General features: G+C 45.8%; 2 protein-coding genes across 5 annotated transcripts in view; both read left to right on the top strand.

Moving 5' to 3' along the window:
* Positions 1–21,121, top strand: part of CEP70 (centrosomal protein 70) — a 2,129,610-nt gene that overhangs the window by 650,196 nt on the left and 1,458,293 nt on the right. The window lies entirely within an intron of this gene.
* Positions 1–21,121, top strand: part of ZNRD2 (zinc ribbon domain containing 2) — a 534,970-nt gene that overhangs the window by 215,049 nt on the left and 298,800 nt on the right. The gene's annotated exons all lie outside the window — the stretch shown is intronic.

Genomic DNA, 21,121 nt, shown 5'->3' with positions numbered 1-21,121 from the left:
ATCCTGTATTTCAGTTAGAAAATTGCCAATTTCTGATTGTCCCCCTTTACATATAAACACTAAATCATCAATATAACGATAGTACATCTGTACATATTTTTCAAAAAATGCATTAGTGTATATGTATTTATCCTCGAAAAATCCCATAAATACATTTGCATAACTGGGGGCAAAGGCTGCCCCCATAGCAGTGCCCTGCTTCTGTTTATACATGGAACCATTGAATTCAAACATATTGTTAGTTAAACAAATGTCAAACAATTCCATTACATAATTCACCACACTTCCATTGCCCAAAAAATACATGTTAAGTTGTCAATCTCGCCTTCATTCTTGCTGGATGGGTTCGGAGCCGATCCTCGGCTCCGACTCGGCACTAGCTTTAGCTCGAGAACTCCTTTTACCAGCTCGAGGCAACCCTATATCCCATGATGCAAGGCGGAACTACCTCAGATCTCGTTTGCCGCTTAGCGAAAGAGGTCTCCTTTGCCAGCTGAGGTAAGTTTTTCTTGTTAAATAAGAAAAAGTTAGTTAGGGTTTAATTTCCTTCAGTGTTAGGTTAGCCTGTATTTAGTACAGCCCACCCTATTCCCTTCCTTTTTTAAACTTTTAAAATAGTTTTTTCAGTGAAAGTTTTAGTCAGGCCTAGTTCCCCAAGTTATTCCCTTCCTGTGTGTCTGTGTAGGGATTAAGTTGTGTGTTTGTGGGGACTGTTTGTGTATATCCTTTTAGGATGTCTAGGGAAGGCAAGGTCTCAGGCTTCAAGAAGTGTGACCAGTGCTGTCAGAAAATGTCCCTGACAGACGGTCACACTTCTTGTGTGTATTGCCTGGGGCCTTTGCACCTGCAGGACTCCTGTGCGTTGTGTCATGCCTTTTAGCCAGCGAGTCCTGCAGGAAAGGAGGAACAAACTGATCCTCCGAGGTTTGTTGAAACCTGAAGGTTCTCCTCCTAAGCAAGGGGCAGGAAAACCTCTTAAGCCACCAAGGCTCAGGCTACAGTGTCCAAGCCTCCTCCGGTGGCTCCGGCCCGTCGGAGCCGATATCGGCTCGGCTGGAGCCGATGCTTCTTCTGCCAGAGTAGTGGGTTCGTGCCGCCGGCTCCGATACCCTGACTACTGTTGCCTTGTCGGCTCCGGCTGGAGCCGACACTTTATCCAGCATCGGAGCCGAGATCCTCGGCTCCATCTGGGGTTCAAGGGACTTCGGCTCCGATGGCTCCGGCCCGTAAGAGATCCCGGTCCCCTTCGATACTAAGTATTCACTCGGGTCCCGGGGCTCCTCTTTGTCGGAGCGGAGCCATCGGAGCCGATCTTCGAGATCTTCCAGGCTGTCTGACCACGATTTGGAGAGGGTGGTAAGCAGGCTGTTGAAGTCTCAGGCACTGGCCCAAATGCTCCATAGCCCGTCTCAACAGACTTCGGCTACAGCCCCAATTCTTGAGATTCCTCCTCCGACTCCACACCAGAGTTCGGAGCCGGAGCTTCTTGGGACAGCGACTGTTTCGATGCCGGAGCCGATACATCCTTCGGCTCCGTCATCCTCTGCTCCGATCTCCTCCTTGAGACTTTCCTTGGAGGGATCCGGTCATCGGGTTTCCACTGTCGGCCCGAGGGGCTAGTGGCATCGGACCCTTGTCCTACCCCGCCTCCCTCTTGGAGCTTCGGCTTTGGTAAGCTCGGCGCCGACATCGGCCTCGGAGCCTTCTCTCTCCTTGGAGCCGACCATTCCTGTTTCTTCGGAGCGGGTGTGTTCAGGTCTCCCGGGGAGAGGAGCCTTTGAGGTGATGAGGAGTGTCCTGGCCTCTGAGCCTGGTCAACGGTCTATCCTCTAGCTCCTCCCTCATCAGTGCCTGCAGATGCCTCTTGCCAGCCTCTTGCTCTCAGGCCCAGGGATCCATCGCCCAGGTTTCCCCACTGGGAATTTCCTCCTCTTCCGAGGTTTCTCCTGACCCTGCAGGGGAACCCCCTCGAAGAGGACGTAAGAGGAAACACACAGACTCCCTGAGTCTACTACATCTGATACCGACTTAGATGAGTCGGAGGGTTCCCACGGTCCCCTCTGAGGATGTCTCATTTTCAGACATCCTTGAGCTCCTCAAACAGAGGGGAATTGGCCTCCATTGACCCCTCCGAGGATGAGTCGATATACCTGGAGGCTTATGGATCCCGACCCTCCACCTCCTGGTGTCTCCGCCTTTCGACCCACTCATGCAGGTAGTGGCTCGAAGGGGCGCTCCAGATTCTGTGGAACCTGTCCCCAGGAGACCATCCAAATTCATCACGGCCCCTTCGGACAAACAGTTCCTGTCCAAAGGTGTCTCTGTGGATGCTATGGTGGTGGCGGCCACTAAGAAGGAACTGGCGGATCCTTCAGTACCTGTCCATCCTCCTAATAAGGATTCTAGGACCATGGACAGGTATGGAAAGCGGATGTTTTCTTCAGCGACCTTTGCAATGCGTTCGCTGAATTACCTTTGTCACTTCACCAGGCTTCAACGAGATATTCTCAAGGAACTGGGAGAAGTAGTCCTGGATCCTTCAGCTGCTTGGGCTCAGGAAAAGATTGCCTCTCAGCTAGCTATCCTGAATTCGATATCTAACTCCTCCATGCGGCTCATATCTTATGCAGCCGATGGAACGAGCAGGGCCGCAGGCACAGGTGTTGCTCTTAGACGCCAAGCCTGGATGCGGCTGTGTAATTTTGCGGACCGCTTTAAGGCATCCTTCACCAACACCCCTTTGACGGTTCGGCTTTGTTCGACCTCAGGTGAAGGATACTTTGACCAGATGTGAACAAGACGGTAAAACTCTTTCTGCCGTTGGAGTCCAGTTTTCCACTCCTTCTAGACCGTATCCCAAGGGTCAGAAGGGGGGGAAGATGTGGTTCCGTGAAGCCCAAGGAGCTACACGGACACACGTGGTCAGTTTACCCCTAGAGGCAGAGGGGTAACAATAATAGACGCCCTAGAGGCAGGGGTCCTCAGAACCAGGGCAACAGGGAGCCTCTTCCTGAGAAGCCCTTTCAGCATCCCTGAGGTGTTGCCCGACTGTCCACCCTTGGAGGCAGTCGGGGAAGAATTTCGCTGTACCCAGTAGCCTGGCAATCCCTATCACAAGAGAAGTGGGTACAGTCGATTATATCCGAGGGTTACAAAATCCCTTCGAAGGTTTCCGTACCTCTACAATCCCTTCCAGACATCTCACCCGGTCAAAGGGATTTGGCAAAACAGGAAGTTTCAAAACTCCTGGGAAAAAGAGCCATCCAAACAGTGCCGGCAGACCAAGTAGGATCCGGCTTCTACTCAAGATTCTTTTGGTCCCCAAAAGGACGGGAGATTGGAGACCAATACTAGACCTAAGCAGACTAAACAAGTCTGTCAAAAGGCAAGATTCGGATGGTCACGCTGCAATCCATTCTGCCCTTTCTGGGCAAGGACAACTGGATGTGCTCGATAGACCTTCAGGATGCGTACTATCACATAAAGATTCACAGACGCTCCAGAAGGTTTCTCCGCTTCGGCTGGGGCCAGTCATTACCAATTCAGAGCACTGCCCTTTGGCCTCACTTCAGCCCCCAGAGTGTTCACCAAATGCATGGCGGTGGTCACAGCTCACCTGAGACGGCGAGGATTCCAAGTGTTTCCTTATTTGGACGACTGGCTCCTCTCCGCCACCTCCAGGGATCAGCTTCTTCGGTCCAGAGACTACACCTTACAGCTTTGCAAGAGTCTAGGAATTTCGTGAATTTGAAAAATCCTCTCTGCTGCCTTGCCAATCTATCACCTTTATAGGCGCAGAGTTAGATACCGTCAAAATGTTAGCCAGACTAACAAATCAAAGGATTCTGGACATCCAGAAATTTGTTCAGCTTCTGTTACAAAGCAACAAGGTCAAAGCCAGGTTTGTCTTGAAGGTTCTAGGCCTAATGGCTGCAGCCATTGTTCTTCTTCCACTAGCTCGCTTCCACATGCGTCTCCTGCAGTGGATGTTGTTCACGCAGTGGTCGTACCACGATCTGCCCATGAGACACGAGATCTTAGTGACACTGTCTTGCAGGGCTCATCTACGATGGTGGGTATCTTCCCCTCTTCTTCAGCAGGGCCGACCATTTGTTCCCCCCCCTCCAGTTCCCACATTCACCACGGGTCCCTCTCTGATCGGGTGGGGGGGGGCATTATCAGGGCAGGATGGTCCACGGACGTGGCAACCCATAGAATACCACCTGCACATAAATGTCCTGGAGATGAGAGCAGTGCTTTTAACGCTGCAAGCCCTCGCGACTTTCTTCCCACAGGACTATTGCAGTACAGACGGACAACATGTCCGTGGTCTGGTACATCAACAAACAGGGCGGAACCAGGTGCTATCCCTTATGTCGAGAAGCTCTCAGACTTTGGCAATGGGCGATCTCTTCTCAGCGGTTTCTGATAGCAACGCACATCCTCGGCAGGTCCAACCTATTGGCGGACAGGCTAAGCAGATCTATTCTGATGCCTCACGAGTGGTCTCTCAATCAGTCTGTAGTGGATCAGATTTTTCTGAAGTGGGGCACCCTTGTTGCGATCTTTTCGCTACCCCTCAAAACAGCAAGTGCCCAGATTACTTCACACTATTTCCTCTTCCAGGCCAACCCTTGAGAGACTCTCTAACCCAGGATTGGCCTCGGGACTTCTTTATGCTTTTCCTCCCTTTCCATTGATTCCACAAGTCATTCAGAAAGCCACCGTTTTGAGAGCCAAATTGATCCTCATTGCTCCATATTGGCCTCGACAAATTTGGTTTCCGTCTCTACATCATCACCTTCTGGTGCAGCCCTGGCATCTGGACCCAGTTCCGGATCTTTTGATCCACCAGTCGGGTCAGCAGCACCGAGCCATTCATTCTCTCAACCTCACTGCTTGGTTGCTCCACTTCCTTCCCTAGCCAGGCTACCAATGATTTCTGACTCAGAGACATTTTAGTGTCTTCTTTAAAGTCGTCCACTAGAACTGTTTATGCTAGCAAGTGGCGGCGTTTTTCTATTTGGGCTAACGCCAGTCATATTGGTCCTTTCACCGCTCCTATACATTCTGTTTTGGATTTCCTGGCGGAGGTTTTTCATTCGATCGTCATCATCTACAGTCAAAGTACAAATGGCTGCTATTTCCAAATTTCATGTTGGCTTGCAGGACAATAACATCATGTCTCATAAGTTATGCAAAGCCTTTTTGAGAGGAGTTTTTCTCCTAAAACCGCCTGTGAAACATCCTCCTCCGCAATGGGATCTGAACTTAATGTTGGCATCCCTAATTCTACCTCCTTCGAACCGTCTGCTACGTGTTCTTTAAAGTTGTTGACATGGAAAACTATATTTTTGCTGGCTGTTACCTCTGCAAGAAGAGTTTCTGACATTCAGGCCCTCTGTATTCGCTCACCTTATCTGGTGTTTCATAAGGATAGGGTTTCGCTCAGAACTAACCCTTCCTTTCTTCCCAAGGTTGTATCTCAAGCCAATATTAACCAATCTATTGATCTACCAGTTTTCTTTCCTAACTATTCTGACAGAGCTGAACAGAAGCTACATTTTTTTGGATGTTCACCGTCAGCTCAGATACTACTTACTTAGGACTAAACAAGTTAGAAAATCAGACCAATTGTTTGTCTCCTATGCAGGAAACAGGTTGGGTCTTCCAGTATCTAAAGTGACCTTATCTAGATGGTTGACTTCCACCATTTCCTATGTGTACTCTCTAAGGGGCAAACAACTATCTTCTAAGCCAAAAGCACATTCGACCAGGAGTCTATCCACTTCTGTAGCCTTTCAGGATAGACTTCCCATTGACACTATTTGTGCAGCAGCTACTTGGGCCACGCCTCATACCTTTGTGTCTCATTACAAGTTGGATTTGGCCTCCAGAGATAGGGCCAGTTTTGGTTCCACTGTTCTCAAGAGTCTGTTCCATTGAGCCACCCGGGATACAGGTGCTAGGGACGCTGTCCCATCCAGCAAGAATGAAGGCGAGATTGACAACTTAACATTTAGAAGTTATGTATCTACCATAACGCTCCATGTTAGTTGTCTTCTCGCCTTCTTTCTTCCCCTCCCTCCTTCCCCTGGCCTGGACAGATCTTGGAGAGTTCCTATTAGATTGCTTCCTCTGGAGCATTGTTATGAGGACTTCTTTTAGGAACCATGGTTCCTAATTATATTAGGATAAGTCTTTAGCAGGGTTAGTTAGCTACCAAACGAGATCTGAGGTAGTTCCGCCTTGCATCATGGGGTATAGGGTTGCCTCGAGCTGGTAAAAGGAGTTCTCGAGCTAAAGCTAGTGCCGAGTCGGAGCCGAAGAAGGCGAGAGAAGACAACTAACATGGAACGTTATGGTAGGTACATAACTTCTAATTAATAGCCGTCCAGATCCAGGGAATCTGCAAGATTTTTTACCCTTCTTTTCCAAATTGTCTGGATTTTCTATCTCCTCATCCAATTTTGGCCAAAAACAGAATAAACAGTCCAACAAAATTCAGGTAAACAGACATTTAAGAAGAAATGGCAAGAGAGTTCCAAAAAGAAGTCTGGAATCTCCCAAAACCTAAGCAGTCCAACAAGTCTGAATGATTATTCAAGAGACCTTGTGACCTTCCACCTTGGCCTGTTTTTTCTTCCAGAAAGTCTAACTCAGTTTTTCTCTTTGGCAACAGATAGTTTCAGAAGAATGGGTTCTGAAAATCATTCATCCAGATTACAGATGGCACTGGGAAGAAGGTTCTTCCATTTCAGGGGCTCCTTCCTCCAGGTCAGACTCTTGTTTCCACCTGTTCTTTATTACATGCTGTCCAAGGATTAATAGAACCAGTTCCTCCTCCTAGGTGGGAGGATAACTGCTTACAAATAAAGAAAATGCTCGGAGAGCAGTTCTGGATCTTTCTTTCCTGAACCTGTTAGTGATGGTGCCCACATTCAAAATTGTCACTTCACAACCTGTTACCTCCTCTTCCTCTTTCTAGTTTTGTGGTAACACTAGACTTAAAAGATGCTGATCGTCACATACCTTTTCATCCAGACTGCAGAGGTTTCTTAAGGTTTTGTGTAACTGGATCCCATTATCAGTTCTCTGTGCCTTACCTTTTCGATTATCCACTGCACCATGATTATTCACAAAGTGTCTGGCGCCTGTTATAGCTCATTGCATACTGCAGGTTATCTACATTTTTTCCACATATAGACAACTTGCTTATCCTTGCCGAGTCTTTTTCAAATTGTCCTGAATCTCTCACTTGAGTGAGATTCTCTTACACAGGCTGGGATTCCAAGAGAACATTCCGAATTCTTTCTTGACACCTTCACACAGGATTGTGTTCACCTCAGTTCAAAGAGCTTTTCTTTCACATGTAAAAATAGATTAGGTTCATAGGAGGATACTACGCTAATGTCCCTAAGGTCTTTATAAGCCTAGCTGTGTAAAAAAAAAAAAAGTACCCTAATTGACCATAGTTAGATAGTTGTTAGCAGAGCAATTCTGTGATCAACACTGACTACCCCTGTCCATGAGGAACATAGGTGCCACCCCTGGTGTGAATTTACGGTCACCCATCCAATTGTCAAGGTCGCGTTTAAATAGAGAGCTCTGCTTCACGTGAAGTGGAACTTATTCCAGAGGGGGGCAATCTCTGGGAGATGTATCTCTCTCTCTAAAATGTTTTGTTAATGGCATAGGCTAGGTTGAGATCCCTGGAGCGAGTGACTCTTGTCCCATTTGCTTTGCGTATGTGCAGCATTTCCATTTTGGTAGAGTCAGAATCTGCTCTGTAGGCCAGACACAGGTCACCTCTCAGCAGGCTGTTTGATGCAAAGTATAGTGACAGAGCTTTCGGTCTTTTCATGTAAATCACATTTTGGATGCCCAGGATTCCCTTGGTTAGGAACCTCTGTGGTCTCTCTAGTTGCTGCAGGTGTCTGGTGAGATACATACAGAAGGGAGCATTGTGCTCAATTAGTGGTCTGATAAGGGTCGAGTATAGTGGAGTTATAACCCCCTTAGTCTTGGGTGCAATGTCCTTCTTTCTGAGATGCACAATATAGAAGGCTTTCCTTACCACTACAGACACATTGTGGTTGAAGTTAATTGCCATCAACCTGTGTTCCCAAGTCTCACACTGCTTTTGAGCTTGGAGGGTGCTATCAATATCATAATTAGCAGGGGCTACTTCTTTGCCAAAGGGGATAATGAGGCATTTTTTTGCATTTAGTTTTAGTCCTTGATTTTGGCACCAATCTTTTGCCTGCTTCAGCCCCTTCTGTAATAAGTTTACATTGTTTGTGGAGTTGACGATTGTGCCCACTTTGCAGTGATCTGCAAACTTGGTAAGCCACGGGCCATCTTCTTTCGCCTGGACCTCAGAGAAATAGATCTGATGTTGTTAATCTTCTTTCCATTCATCACTGATGGGGTTCGGTTCCGAACCCTCAGAACCAAGTCGGGCAAATACCAAGCTCGCGTACACCAAAAAAACTCTTGAGCTTACCAGCTACCCACGATGCCCTTCTCCCAGTCACCTCAGATCTCGTTTGCCGCACAACCATATATCACTGTTTCAATGAGCTTTCCAGCTAAGTGTTATATTTTCGAATTTTTTGGTATTTTTGGAACTTTTCTTCATTTTTATAACCTTTTTTCACTTTCTAGCAACCCATCAACAATTTCTTTTACCATCGTTGGTAATGCCCACTCTTACCCTTCTGGTATCATTTGATACCATAGTTGGTGTCTTTCTAACTTTCTTTCTTTCTGCTTTCTTTTCCTATTAGTAATTTGTTCGTTTCTTTTGGGCATTGGATATGTCTGACAAAAAGGGACTTCAGGATTCAAACATTGCACTTCCTGCAATGGCAAACTTCCCAACAGTGATTTACATGATGAGTGTGTCTATTGTCTGGGGGTTTCTCACCTCTCTGTGAAACCTCCTTGCCAGATTTGGCTGAGTTTTAGTCAGAATGCTGAATGAGAGGAAAAACAAACTGATCTTGAAAGGCCTGTTAACTTCATCTTTCTCAGAGGCCCTTTCTGTGTCTGAGGTCTCAACCCCTCCAGTGAAGGACAAAAAACGTCCTTATTCTGATCTTTCTTCACTGGCTGGTGATATGGGCAAGTCCCACAAACACAAGGCCGACAAATCTTCTTCCGAACACAAGACTGCTTCCTCTGCTCTGACTTTAACTGTTACTTCTGTTCCAAGCTCAGCTCCAGTTGCTTCCATGGACATTACGATAACTTAGATGTTGGCGCCATCTTAGGCACTGACATCTATGGCTCCAGTCATAACTACTGTAATGACTATGGCTCCAACATTGTTGTTGTCGATGGTTTCGGCACTGACTTTACCTTTTACTGCACTGAAGGCAGTTCTGGCAATCCCCTTGATAATTACCTCGACTCAAGTGCCTCCTCAGCACCGAGTCTTTTCTTAACACTGTTAATTCCGCTTTTGCCTGTTTCCAAGCTAGAGTCTTCGGTGCCGACAACTCAAACACCACGGACCAAGTACTCCCCCTCAGTGGACCCGTTCTTAGGCCACACTTACAGCCCTTTTCTGGACTGGCCTGACTCTCCTTCTGGAGTGTCTGTAAGGTCCACCAGGGGTCTGTCTGAATTCGATGCGGTGTGCCTGCTGGACCAGCTGTTGACAGCCAGAGGGATAACAAACATTCCTAAGACTCATCCCACTTCGGGGTCGGGTCTCTTGCTCCCAGGACTTCCACTTATTCCCCTTCCCCGGATCCGTCGGTTGCGAGGCCCATAGCTCTGACGTCCTTGGTGGGAACCCAGTCCTCTGTGCCAACAGGGACACTTACCGAGGCTCCGAGGCCTCCAATTGGGGTTTCGGTTCCATTGGAACCATCCCTTCCTCAGTCTTATGGTTGGGCGGTGGAACCCTCGGTTCTGAGCATGCTTACAAGTGTTTTATTGGTTCTGTCCTAAGATCCGGGGGCCATGCCTGTCCTGATCTTGCTTGAGGCTGTATCCCCGGGAGCGGGTCTGGCGGAGTGGGGTGTGACTCTGGTTCTGAGATTGTCTTACTTGGTTCCAGACTCCCATTCCTCTTTGGGCAGACCTGCTTTCTGGGTGATGGAGAGGGTGCTTGCTTCTGGAAGCGCTTCCCCTACGTTGGATCTTCCTCCCTTGCTACCTCTGAGCTACAGCTACCACGGGCCACCTCCCCAGAACACCGAGAGCACAAGCCTCAGAAAACCCTAGTTCAGGGTAATTTTCCTTCCGAGTCGTCTTCAGACATTCCCACTGAAGAACCTCTTCGGAAGAAGGCATGTACGAGGAAACACCTTGACTCCCCGGAGGAGTCTCTCACTGAGGGAGGATACGGACTATAATGATGGGGAAGGGTCTCCACGGTCACCCCCTGACAATGTCTCCTTCAGAGACATTCTGGAAATATTGAAACAGAGGGGTAGCTGGAAGCCCTCCAACCCTTCTTCGGAGGAATCTGTTTTCCTGCAGGCTTTCCGCGCTCAGCCTTCTACTTCTTGGGTGACCCCACCTGCCGATGAGTTAGTCCAGCTTGTCGTGCAGCGTGCGTGGAAGAGCCCTGATTCTATTGAAGCCATTCTCCGGAGACCAGACAAGATTCTTTCCCCACCAGAGGAGCATCCCCACTGGTCTAGAGGCTTGCCAGTAGACACTATGGCGGTGGTGGCGGCCACTAAAAAGGACCTTGCAGAGGAAAGTCCTACTGTCCATCTGCCCAACAGAGAGTCCCGGGCTGTGGACAGACTAAGGAAGAGAGTTTTTGCTTCAGTGACCTTTGCAGTCAGGTCGTTGAATTACTTGGCACACTTTACGAGGCTCCAGAGGGATCTGATCTCCAAACTTTCTGGGGCTCTCGCGGGTCAAGTTTCTGATGGTGCACGGGACAAGGTTGCCTCTCAACTTGCCACCCTTGAGTGTATCTCCAACTCGTCCATGAGGTTGCTCTCCCACGCAACCAAAGGGGGCGGCTAGAGTTGAGGGTGCAGGCATAGTCATAAGACATCATGCCTGGATGCGTATCTGTGATCTCGCGGACTCCTTCAAGTCCTGCTTTTTGAACGCCCCCATTGAACCATCGTCCTTGTTTGGTTCTAAAGTAAAGGGCACACTGGCCAGGTGCGATCAGGATGGAAACACCTTGTCTGCCATTGGCCTATGTTTTTCCAAGCCTCAACGTTCTTTTTCCAGCAATCAGAGGAGTGGGAAAATATGGCACAAAAAGTCTTCAGGTCCTTTCCGCAACACATGTGGTGAGGATTGCTCCAGAGGCAGAGGGGGTTCAAATGGTGGAAGATGCCCATTTAGGGGCAGAGGGAATCTCCAAAATCAAAACTTCAGAGATTCTTTCTCTGGGTGGTCTTTTCACGCTCATGAAGCATTGCCCAATTGCTTTCCTCTGGAAGCAGTCGGGGCTCATTTTTCTCTGCACCAAACTGCCTGGCACTCTATTACAAACGATCGTTGGGTCTAGAGAATAATCTCCAGAGGCTATTACATTCCCCTGGTATCACACCCAAAACCTGCAAAGAACCTTCCCGATGTTCCACCCAGTCCAAGGGAAGAGGTGGCTTCAGAGATAAGAAAGCTGTGTCAAAAAGAGTCATCCAACCAGTCTCCCCAGATTCTTTTCAGTGTCAAAAAAGATCGGGGACTGGAGACCCATTTTGGATCTCAGCCACCTAAACAAGTCAGTGGTTCAAACCAAATTCTGCACGATCACTATACAATCCATTCTCCACTTTTTACAGGAGGATGTTTGGATGTACTCGATAGACCGGGATGCGTATTACCACATCAAAATAGACAAACGCTCCAGGAGTCTCCTTCGCTTCTGGCTAAGAGCCAATCACTACCAGTTCAGAGCCCTTCCATTTGGTCTCCCGATGGCCCCCAGAGTGTTCACGAAATGCCTAGCAGTGGTGACAGCTCATCTGAGACTTCAAGGATTCCAGGTGTTTCCATATTTAGACGATTGGCTCCTCTCTGCCCCCACCAAGCACCTACTGACCATAGCCCTCCGCTACACTCTCTCACTGGTGGAGTTTCTAGGCATCACAGTCCATTGGAAAAAAATCCAGTCTTCAACCTACCCAACAGCTGGAATTTCCAGGGGCAGTTTTCAGTACTCGAACAAGCCTGGTTTCTCTTCCAGCTCACAGGCTTCAGAGGTTAAGATTACAAGTACAAGTGATACTCTGTCAAAGAAAGGTGTCAGCAAGAGAGGTTCTCCAGGCTCTGGGGTCTATGGCTGCAGCCATTCCGATTGTTCCCCTGGCAAGATTACATATGAGACTGTTACAATGGCTCCTTTTGTCTCAATGTTTGGCAAATCTTCATCCCCTAAACTCGCAGATCCTCATCACCAGTTCCTGCAAGCAAGATCTTCTTTGGTGGATGAAGACAGATGAAATTCTTTGGTGTCACCCCCTCCAAATCCTTCAACCCAATGCCATGATGACCACAGATGCTTCCGTAATAGGGTGGGGGGACCACTTTCAGGAAAAGACCATCTGAGGCATGTGGTCCAGCTTAGAGACCAATTTGCATATCAGTGCTCTAGAGTTGAGAGCGGTGCTGTTGGCGTTGCAGGAACTACATCCCCTCCTTCCATCAGGAGCAATTGTGATCCATTCAGACAATATGTCAGTAGTCTGGTACATATACAAACAAGGAGGGACCAAATCCTATCCTATGTCAAGAGGCCATAAGAATTTGGCACTGGGCAGTAGCTTCCAACTGCTTTCTTATAGTAATGCATGTCCCGGGGAGCTCCAACGTGATTGCGGACAGGCTGAGCAGATGCATCCTCCTTCCTCATGAGGTTTCTCAGTACGAAAGTGAAGGCAGAAACTTTCAGCCATTGGGGCCAGCCTTGCTGCAGTCTTTTTGCTTCCCCTTCAAACAACAAATGCAGCAGCTTCTTTGCCCTTTTTCCCCCCAGAATGAGAGTCACCTAGAGATGCTTTGACTCACGATTGGCCCACGGGTCTCCTCTATGCTTTACCTTCCAATTCCCTTAATACCCCTATTTTTAAAGAAAGCAATTCGGTTGAGATGCAAGGTGATCCTCATTGCCCCATTCTGGCCTCGACAAGTATGGTTCCCCTTCCTCTGGCCTCACCTATTACGACCTCCATGGATCCTAGACACTCGTCAGGACCTAATCTCTCACCTCCAAGGGTTGACTGCCTCAAATCTGTCCACTCTCAAGCTGACAGCTTGGTTTCTCCACTTCCATTAGTCTCCAGGCAGGAAACCCTCTCCTCACCTGTTCGCAATATTATTCTGGCCTCCCATAAGACATCCACCAGAAAACTGTATAGAGATGAGTAAAAAAGGTTCGCTCTCTGGTCTAAACAATAGATGTTAGACCCTTTTTAAGCTCCTGTAACTATTATACTTCATTACCGTTCTGAGTATTTTGAGAATGGAGCATCAGCTTCTATTATTCTAGTCCACTTGGCAGCTATCTCCAATTTCCATAATGGTCTAGAAGGCATTCCACTTATCTCCACCCGCATTTCCAAGACCTTCCTCAAAGGAGTTTTCCATAGCAGACCTCCAATCAGGCGGCCTGTAGAGACATGTAATCTCTGTCTTTACCCCCTTTTGAGCCTGCTGAAAATGTGACCTTAAATTTCTATCATGGAAATCTCTATTTTTGGTGGTGGTCACATCAGCTAGATGGATATCGGAGTTACAAGCCTTATGCATCAACAGTCCATATTTGATTTTTCATAAAGACAGAGCATCTCTTACTAATCCATCCTTTCTCCCCAAAGTCATTTCTGATTTCTCTGTCGACCAATCCATTGAACTTCCAGTGTTTTTCCCAAATTATTCCAATAAAGGAGAATGTTGTCTACACTCATTGGCTGTACATAGGACTAAATCTTTCCGTAAGTCAGACCAACTTTTCATCTCCTTCTCTGGACCTGAAATGGTATGTGCTGTATCAAAAGTCATTTTATCAAAATGGCTAAGAGATTGTATTACTTCTTCATATTCAAAAACAAATGCACCTAAATCTGTCAATATCAAAGTACATTCAGCGAGAGCCATAGCAACTTCCATTGCCTTTCATTCCAGAGCTTCTGTGGACGACATTTGTGCAGCATCCATTTGAGCTAAACCCCATACTTTCATCCAACATTACAAATTGGACATGGTCTCCAGGGGAAGAGTGGCCTTTGGCTCAATGATACAGGTTTTCAAGTAGCTTGGGATTCTGTCCCATCAGTGATGAATGGAAAGAAGAATAACAACATCAGATAAAGAAGATGTTCATCGTGTTTCACTGTTGCAGTCATTACACTTGGGTTATCCTGCTGGCAGGCTACCCGCAGTCTGCCTGAATTCCAAAGTCTTGGTCCGGCGTTGGTTGCTGTCACCTCTTCCCTGATGTCAGAGCTCCAGGGGTATAAAAGATGCAGCCGATGCCATTTTCTTCAGTCTTTCTTGCCGCGTGGTGCCCGAAGCAAAAACAGTTTGCAAGTGTTGGTCGGCCGACTCCTGAGATTTTCGAATTCGAATTTCAGATCCAAAGTCTTCATTAAAGCTAAGTACCCCATTGGGGAAACTTTTTTCTTGCTCCAGACCGATGTCAGAAAAAGTTAACCATTGTATTTCTTGTGGGAAGCAAATACCTCATAAGGATTTTCACTCTTACTGTATTCCTTGCCTAGGCCCTGACCACGACGTTGCTTGTTGTCGGTTTTGTGCTAGATTTAACCAACGCACTATTAAGCGTTGGTACGATTTTGCCTTTCATTACTTTGGCCGAAGATTCAATTATACAATGTCGGCGGAACAGCCGATGACCGGAGTTTATAAAAAACGCAAGGATAAAGACAAGGACAGGCATCCGAAGTCCAAAACCGACGATGAAGCTTCCTCTAAGTTAGTCGTCGGTTCGCCGGTTCTCAGTGAGGCGCTTTCGCAGCCCCTGACATCCGCTACCTCAGAGCCACAGGCCGCTTCCGACTCACTCGTGGAGCCGACTGGGCCTCTGGAAACTCAACGTATTTGATCCTCGGAAACTATTCCCTCAGATGGGTCCGGAGCCGCTGTGCAGGCATCGGCTTCTGAGGGTGTTTTCGGACATACACAGTTATATGTAAAGCCATCTTCAGCTTCAAAGCCAAAGACTAAAGCAGCTCTAAAGACAAAGAAACAAGTACAGCATAATCCAGGACAGACTTCCATGCCTAAAAAACAGATGCTCAAAATGGCCGAAGACCTTATTACTTTGATCAGGGGTTCCCATCCCCCTCCTGATAAGAGGCCTAGGCAAGAGACAGAATATGAATCTTCAGATCAGGTTTCCATTTCCTCTGATTCCTCCTCTGAATAGGAATACTCCCTTCCTCCCTATGAGGATTCTGATGCTGAAGAATCTATTCATTCAGCTTCTCCTCCTGAAGATTACTCCTTTGGGGAAACCCTGCATACTATGAGGGAGCAATTTCATTGGGAGAGCCAGGATTATTCAGAATTTAAGAAAAGGCTTGGAGATTTTCTTTTACTTCCTCAGCACAGGCCCCTTGCTATTCCCCCTGTTCTGGACATTGTAGATGATGCTTTTTCAGAGTCCGGCCTGTCTCCAGACTCTATACCCCCTGCACCTGTTAAGCCCGACAGATACTACAGGGTCCCAGACTCCCATAAATTTCTATACAAAAACCCTGATGCTGACCCAGAAACCATTTCGCAGGGTCCTAAGGGAGTCAAGGCTTCCACTACTAAAAAACGTGTTCCCTCTGATAGAGATTCAAGGACACTGGATAGATGGGGGGGGGGGTTATACTTCTGCTACTTTGGCTGTAAGGGCTTTAAATTGTCAATTTTATATGCTTAAATATCAGCAATACTTAATGTCACTGTTAAGACAGAAAATGCTGACTAGCTCTAAATGTCCAGAAATCAAGGAAATGCAGGATTTATTGCATGCAGCTGAACAAGTGGGAAAACATACTTTGCAATGTGGTTTTGATTCTTTGGAGGCCTCTTGTAGGGCCGCTGTAACGGGTTCTGTGATTAGGAGGCATACTTGGTTAAAGGAACTGAATCTGCCTGATCATGTTAAAGCAAAATTATTAGATGCTCCATTACAGCATGATACTTTGTTTGGTGTTAAGGCAGAAGAGGTGTTGAAGAAAATAGAGGATAAAGCAAAATCTATGCAGACAGTTAAGGATTTCTTACAGGTACAGCCACCCAGATTTAGCAGGAACTGGCCTTCAAAAAATTGGTCCTTTCCAGTGTCAGGCCACAAAGAGGCAGATCCCAGCCCCAAGGCTCATACAGGCCTAAACAATGGGGAGCTTCTACCTCCAAAAGCGGAGAAGACAAATCTCAATATTATAGGAAACTGTCCCAATGACTTTCCTCTACCAGTACCAAGCACTTATCTTTCGGAGGCCCCCTTAGGGGGAAAACTAGCACTTTTTTCACAAAACTGGCACATGATCACCCAGGACAAATGGGTCTTGAATATAGTGTCTCAGGGTTACAGATTCCACTTTCACACCCTGCCAAAGGCAAAAAGCATGCCAGACCTGCCACACAATCAATGGGCAGACGCACAAAAGCAAGTTTCAATCCTCATGGACATGAGGGCCATTCAGTGAGTACCACTACAGGAGCAGGGACAAGGATTTTACTCACGACTTTTCTTGGTACCCAGAAAGGACAACGCCTGGAGATCAATACTGGACCTGTCTATTCTAAACACTTTTCTGGATGTTCCAAAATTCAAAATGTTGACTCTGCAGCAGCTTCTGCCCATGCTGGGCAAGAAGGCTTGGCTTGTAACCTTGGACCTAAAAGAGGCATACCTGCATGTCCCAATCAGACAATCTTGCAGAAGATACCTCAGATTCATAGCTGGCTCAAAGCACTACCAATTCTCTGCACTGCCCTTTGGCTTCTCTACTGCGCCCAGGGTCTTCACAAAATGCCTGGCACCAGTAATTGCTTTTTGCAGACAAAGAGGAATTCAGATATATCCCTACTTGGACGACTGCCTTATTCAAGCAGAGAACAAGGACATTCTACTAAAGCATCTGGAGTTTGTTAAAAGATTAATTTGCGTAGGGTACACAGTAAACGAAAAGAAATCAAAACTAGTACGCTCACAAGAGATAATCACTCTGCTCCCCTACCCTACCCCATATCCCACCCACCCCCCAGTGCCCCTAATCTTCTACTTGCTTAGCCACACCCCCAATTTTCTCACATCCTATCTAATTTCCTGCCTCGTTCACACTTAAAACTCTCCACTCCTATCTGACTGCCACACCCCATTCCCTACCTTCCTAATACTAATCTCCAACCTTGTCAAGCTCACCAATCTCAACATGCCCTTGCCTTTTAAACTACTTTATCTACTCCTGCTACTTAACATCCTTCTTTTATACTATACCCTTACTTCCTATGAGTACTACACCCTCAGCAGATCTCCTAGCTTAGCTAAACACACTAGCTCTGTCCTTCCCCTACCTGAACAAACCTATATTAACCTCCTCTCATCCTGCCATTACCTTCCCCCACACTATCACAGAGTACTCCATAACAAGTATCACACAACTAGAAAGTTCTACCTAATACCCTCTAAAAACTCAAAAAATATTTCCTCTCCCTCAAACACTCTTACTGTTATACAGGGACATTCACCCCAACCCTGGCCCAAATAATTCCCTCCTCCACACCCTCTCAAACCAAACTACTAACAATTTGAGTTCACCTTTCTCTTCTAACTCCCTTTCAATAGCACACCTAAATATTCGTAGCATTAACAATAAAATTACACAACTCCATGCTTTAATTGACCTCTACTCATTTGATATTCTCTGTCTTACTGAAACCTGACTTAAACCAGGTACCAAAGACAACGAAATTACTCCCCCTAGCTATAGCATTTTAAGGCGGGATTGTCTAAACAAAAAGGGGTGGAGTTGCTTTACTCTATAAATCTGAATTACAGGTGTCCTCTGTTGACTCCCTACCTCCCCCCTGCCAATGCTGAAATACTCTGCAGCAAATTCCAAGTAAATAAAAGAAAAGCCATATATATAATATCTTCCTATATCCCTCCTGGCAACAACTTGGATACCCTTGAAAAAATTCTCAGCTGGCTGTCCTGTAGATTTCCTCAGGAAACCATACTCTTAGGAGACGTCAATATTGATTGGAACTCCTGCATATCGCCCAAACCCACCTATCACCTCAACCTCTTTAATTTTCAACAAACAATAAACTCCCCAACTAGGATTCACAAATCTACCAATAAACAAGCCATCTTAGACTGGATATTGGTCAACAATAATCCCCTCTTTTATAAAACTGGTATACTCCCTGACAATATCAGCGACCACCTTCTCACCTATATCACTAAACAAACAAATAATCTCAATCAGGCCAGCTATCGTACTATACGTAACAAAAAAAAACTTTAACCTTCCTATTTTCCTCAATGAACTCAAACAATGTAACTGGTCAGCTCTAAAACACCTTCCACTGGAGGAAGCAGTGGCCCATTTCAACAACACATTCCTCCAAATTCTTGAGCATCACGCCCCCTCACGCTTAATTAGAACAGGATCCAAAGCTGCCCCTTGGCTTTCTAAAGAAACCAAGCAAACAATGCTATTAAGGAATAAACTATGGACAAAATGGAGAACTACTAAAAACCCAACTGACCATCAAAACCTCAAACTACTACCTCCTGAGATTACCTCACTCTCTTCTCTAGGTCAGTTCAAAGCTAAACTCAAACTTCACCTGGGGTCAAACCGGACTTGCTACTGTATCAAGCCTGGCTAACTCTTTCTCTAGATTTTGTATAGATGTTATGTGTATGGATTGTCTTGATATTCCTTTGTAAATATACTATTACTGTCTAAATGTTTTTTCACCAAATATACCATTACGCTGTTCGTGATATGTGACATATAATGAAGTTTTTGAGATATGTAATAATTTTTTTTTTACTTTGGGAGCTTTTCTCCCCGGGCCTCCGCTGAAAATGGACATGCATCCAGTCGGACTATCCCGGTTAACAAATGTAAAATAAAAATAAAAAAATAAAATACCACAAAAAAACTTACCCATCTTGATAAGAATTATTACCTTCAATATCAAGAAAATCAAAATCATAACCCCAAAAAAATTCTGGTCGGGAATCAATAAACTGCTCCATTCAGGAAATACCAAAACACCTACTCCAGCTAACTTAGCACAGACCCCACCCAACTTAATAGCCAATACATTCAACAACTTCTCCACTGAAACAGTCACCTCTCTTGCAAAGAACATGACTCCCCACACTTCCCTTAAAAACACCTCCCCTCAAAATAACACCCCCACTCTAACATTCAGTACAGTCTCTACAACCTATATACAAAAGTTACTTTCAAAACTTAAACCATGCACTCCTTCAGCTGACCAACTACCAGCTGAATATCTGCAGCTAGCATTAGCAGAACTAGCATACCCAGTCTCCATTTTAATTAACAGAACAATAACCGAATCTACTATTCCTTCCCTCTGGAAAGTCTCCCATATCATTCCTCTGCATAAAGGACTAAACTCTAATGAACTTTCTAATTTCCGTCCTATAGCCTTATTATCACCACTATCTAAAATCAGGGAGCGTTGTATACACCAACAACTTTTACATAATAGCCTACTTTCAGACTCCCAACATGGCTTTAGACCTTTCCATAGCACTTCCACTGCTCTTCTCTCCTTCACAGACACTATCAACAAAAATCGCAATAACAACCTATACTCTTCTGCTTTGTTTCTTGACCTCTCTAAAGCCTTTGATATGGTCAACCATCAACTTTTGCTAGACACTTTGAAATCTCTCTCACTTGAACCTTCGGCATTGCACTGGTTTGACTCTTATCTGAAAGATAGACAACAAGCAGTCCTTTGGGACAGCCATCTCTCCTCTCAGCTCCTGATCACTATTGGTGTCCCACAAGGATCCATCTTAGGACCCCTTCTCTTCTCCTTATTTATAAACGACCTGTCTATTTCACTCCCAACACCCTCATGTATTCAATATGCAGACGATTCAATTCTCATCTGTTCTGCTGTATCTCCAGCTGAACTTCATTCTTCCACCCAAAAAGTCTTTACAGCAGCAGAAAAATGGTTCCAAGATATTTGTCTCCTCCTTAATCCCAAAAAAAAACTAAATTATTACTTTTCTCTCCAACCCTTAAATCTGCCCCTCTTTTCTTTTCTATTGTGTCTGACAATGGCACTGTCATTACACCTGATAGTTCCACTAAACTACTAGGTGTTACAATAGATAATCAACTAAACTTTGATTATCACATTGACCTAACTATCAAAACTGTTAATCAAAAGATAGGTGCCCTCTAAAGACTTGAGCCCTTTCTAACAGCAACCACCAGGGTGTCTTTAGCCCAAACTCATCTTATCTCTACATTATTATATGCCTCCCCATCTTTTATAAACCTTTCTAAATCTAACCTTCAGAAACTTGCCACAGCTTACCATAGCATTGCCAGGTTTGCCACAGGTTCCCCATTTCTCACACATCATTGTGTTAATCTCAAAAAGCTTGACTGGCTTGAACTTCAAAATCTCATTCTCCTACATCAATTAGTTATTACCTATAAAATTCTCCATTACCCTTCTAATACACCCATACTAAATAACCTTGTTGTCTCTTACAGGAAACTTACTTCCCTTCGCTCAGCTAACAAATTACTTGTGGCCACCCTCAAAACACACAATAAAGCTGGGGTCTCCTTGTTTACAAATACCATTGGCTCATACTTGAATAAACTTCCCATAGAACTGACCACTCTAGGCTCATCACAACTTTTCAAAAAACAGCTAAGAAACTATTTTAAAACTCACTGGCTATGCCCTTGCTCGAATCCTGACTGACCTCAGCTTCCATCTCTCTTTTCAGCTCTTTCCATTACTCTTCCTCATGTCCCTATCACTACCATTACCCCTCCTCTGTAGTTCACCTACCATCCACTTGGATATTACTTTTCCCATAATTTTACTTCTCTTTATATTACTGCAACCTATCATCTCACCTTTATTCTAA

This window comes from Protopterus annectens, chromosome 6.part0, assembly GCF_019279795.1.
Source record: "Protopterus annectens isolate FY-2018-M chromosome 6.part0, PAN1.0, whole genome shotgun sequence".
NCBI classification, from domain to species: domain Eukaryota; kingdom Metazoa; phylum Chordata; order Ceratodontiformes; family Protopteridae; genus Protopterus; species Protopterus annectens.
Note: the sequence above shows the minus strand (reverse complement) of the source record. Positions and strands in the feature narration are given on the sequence as shown.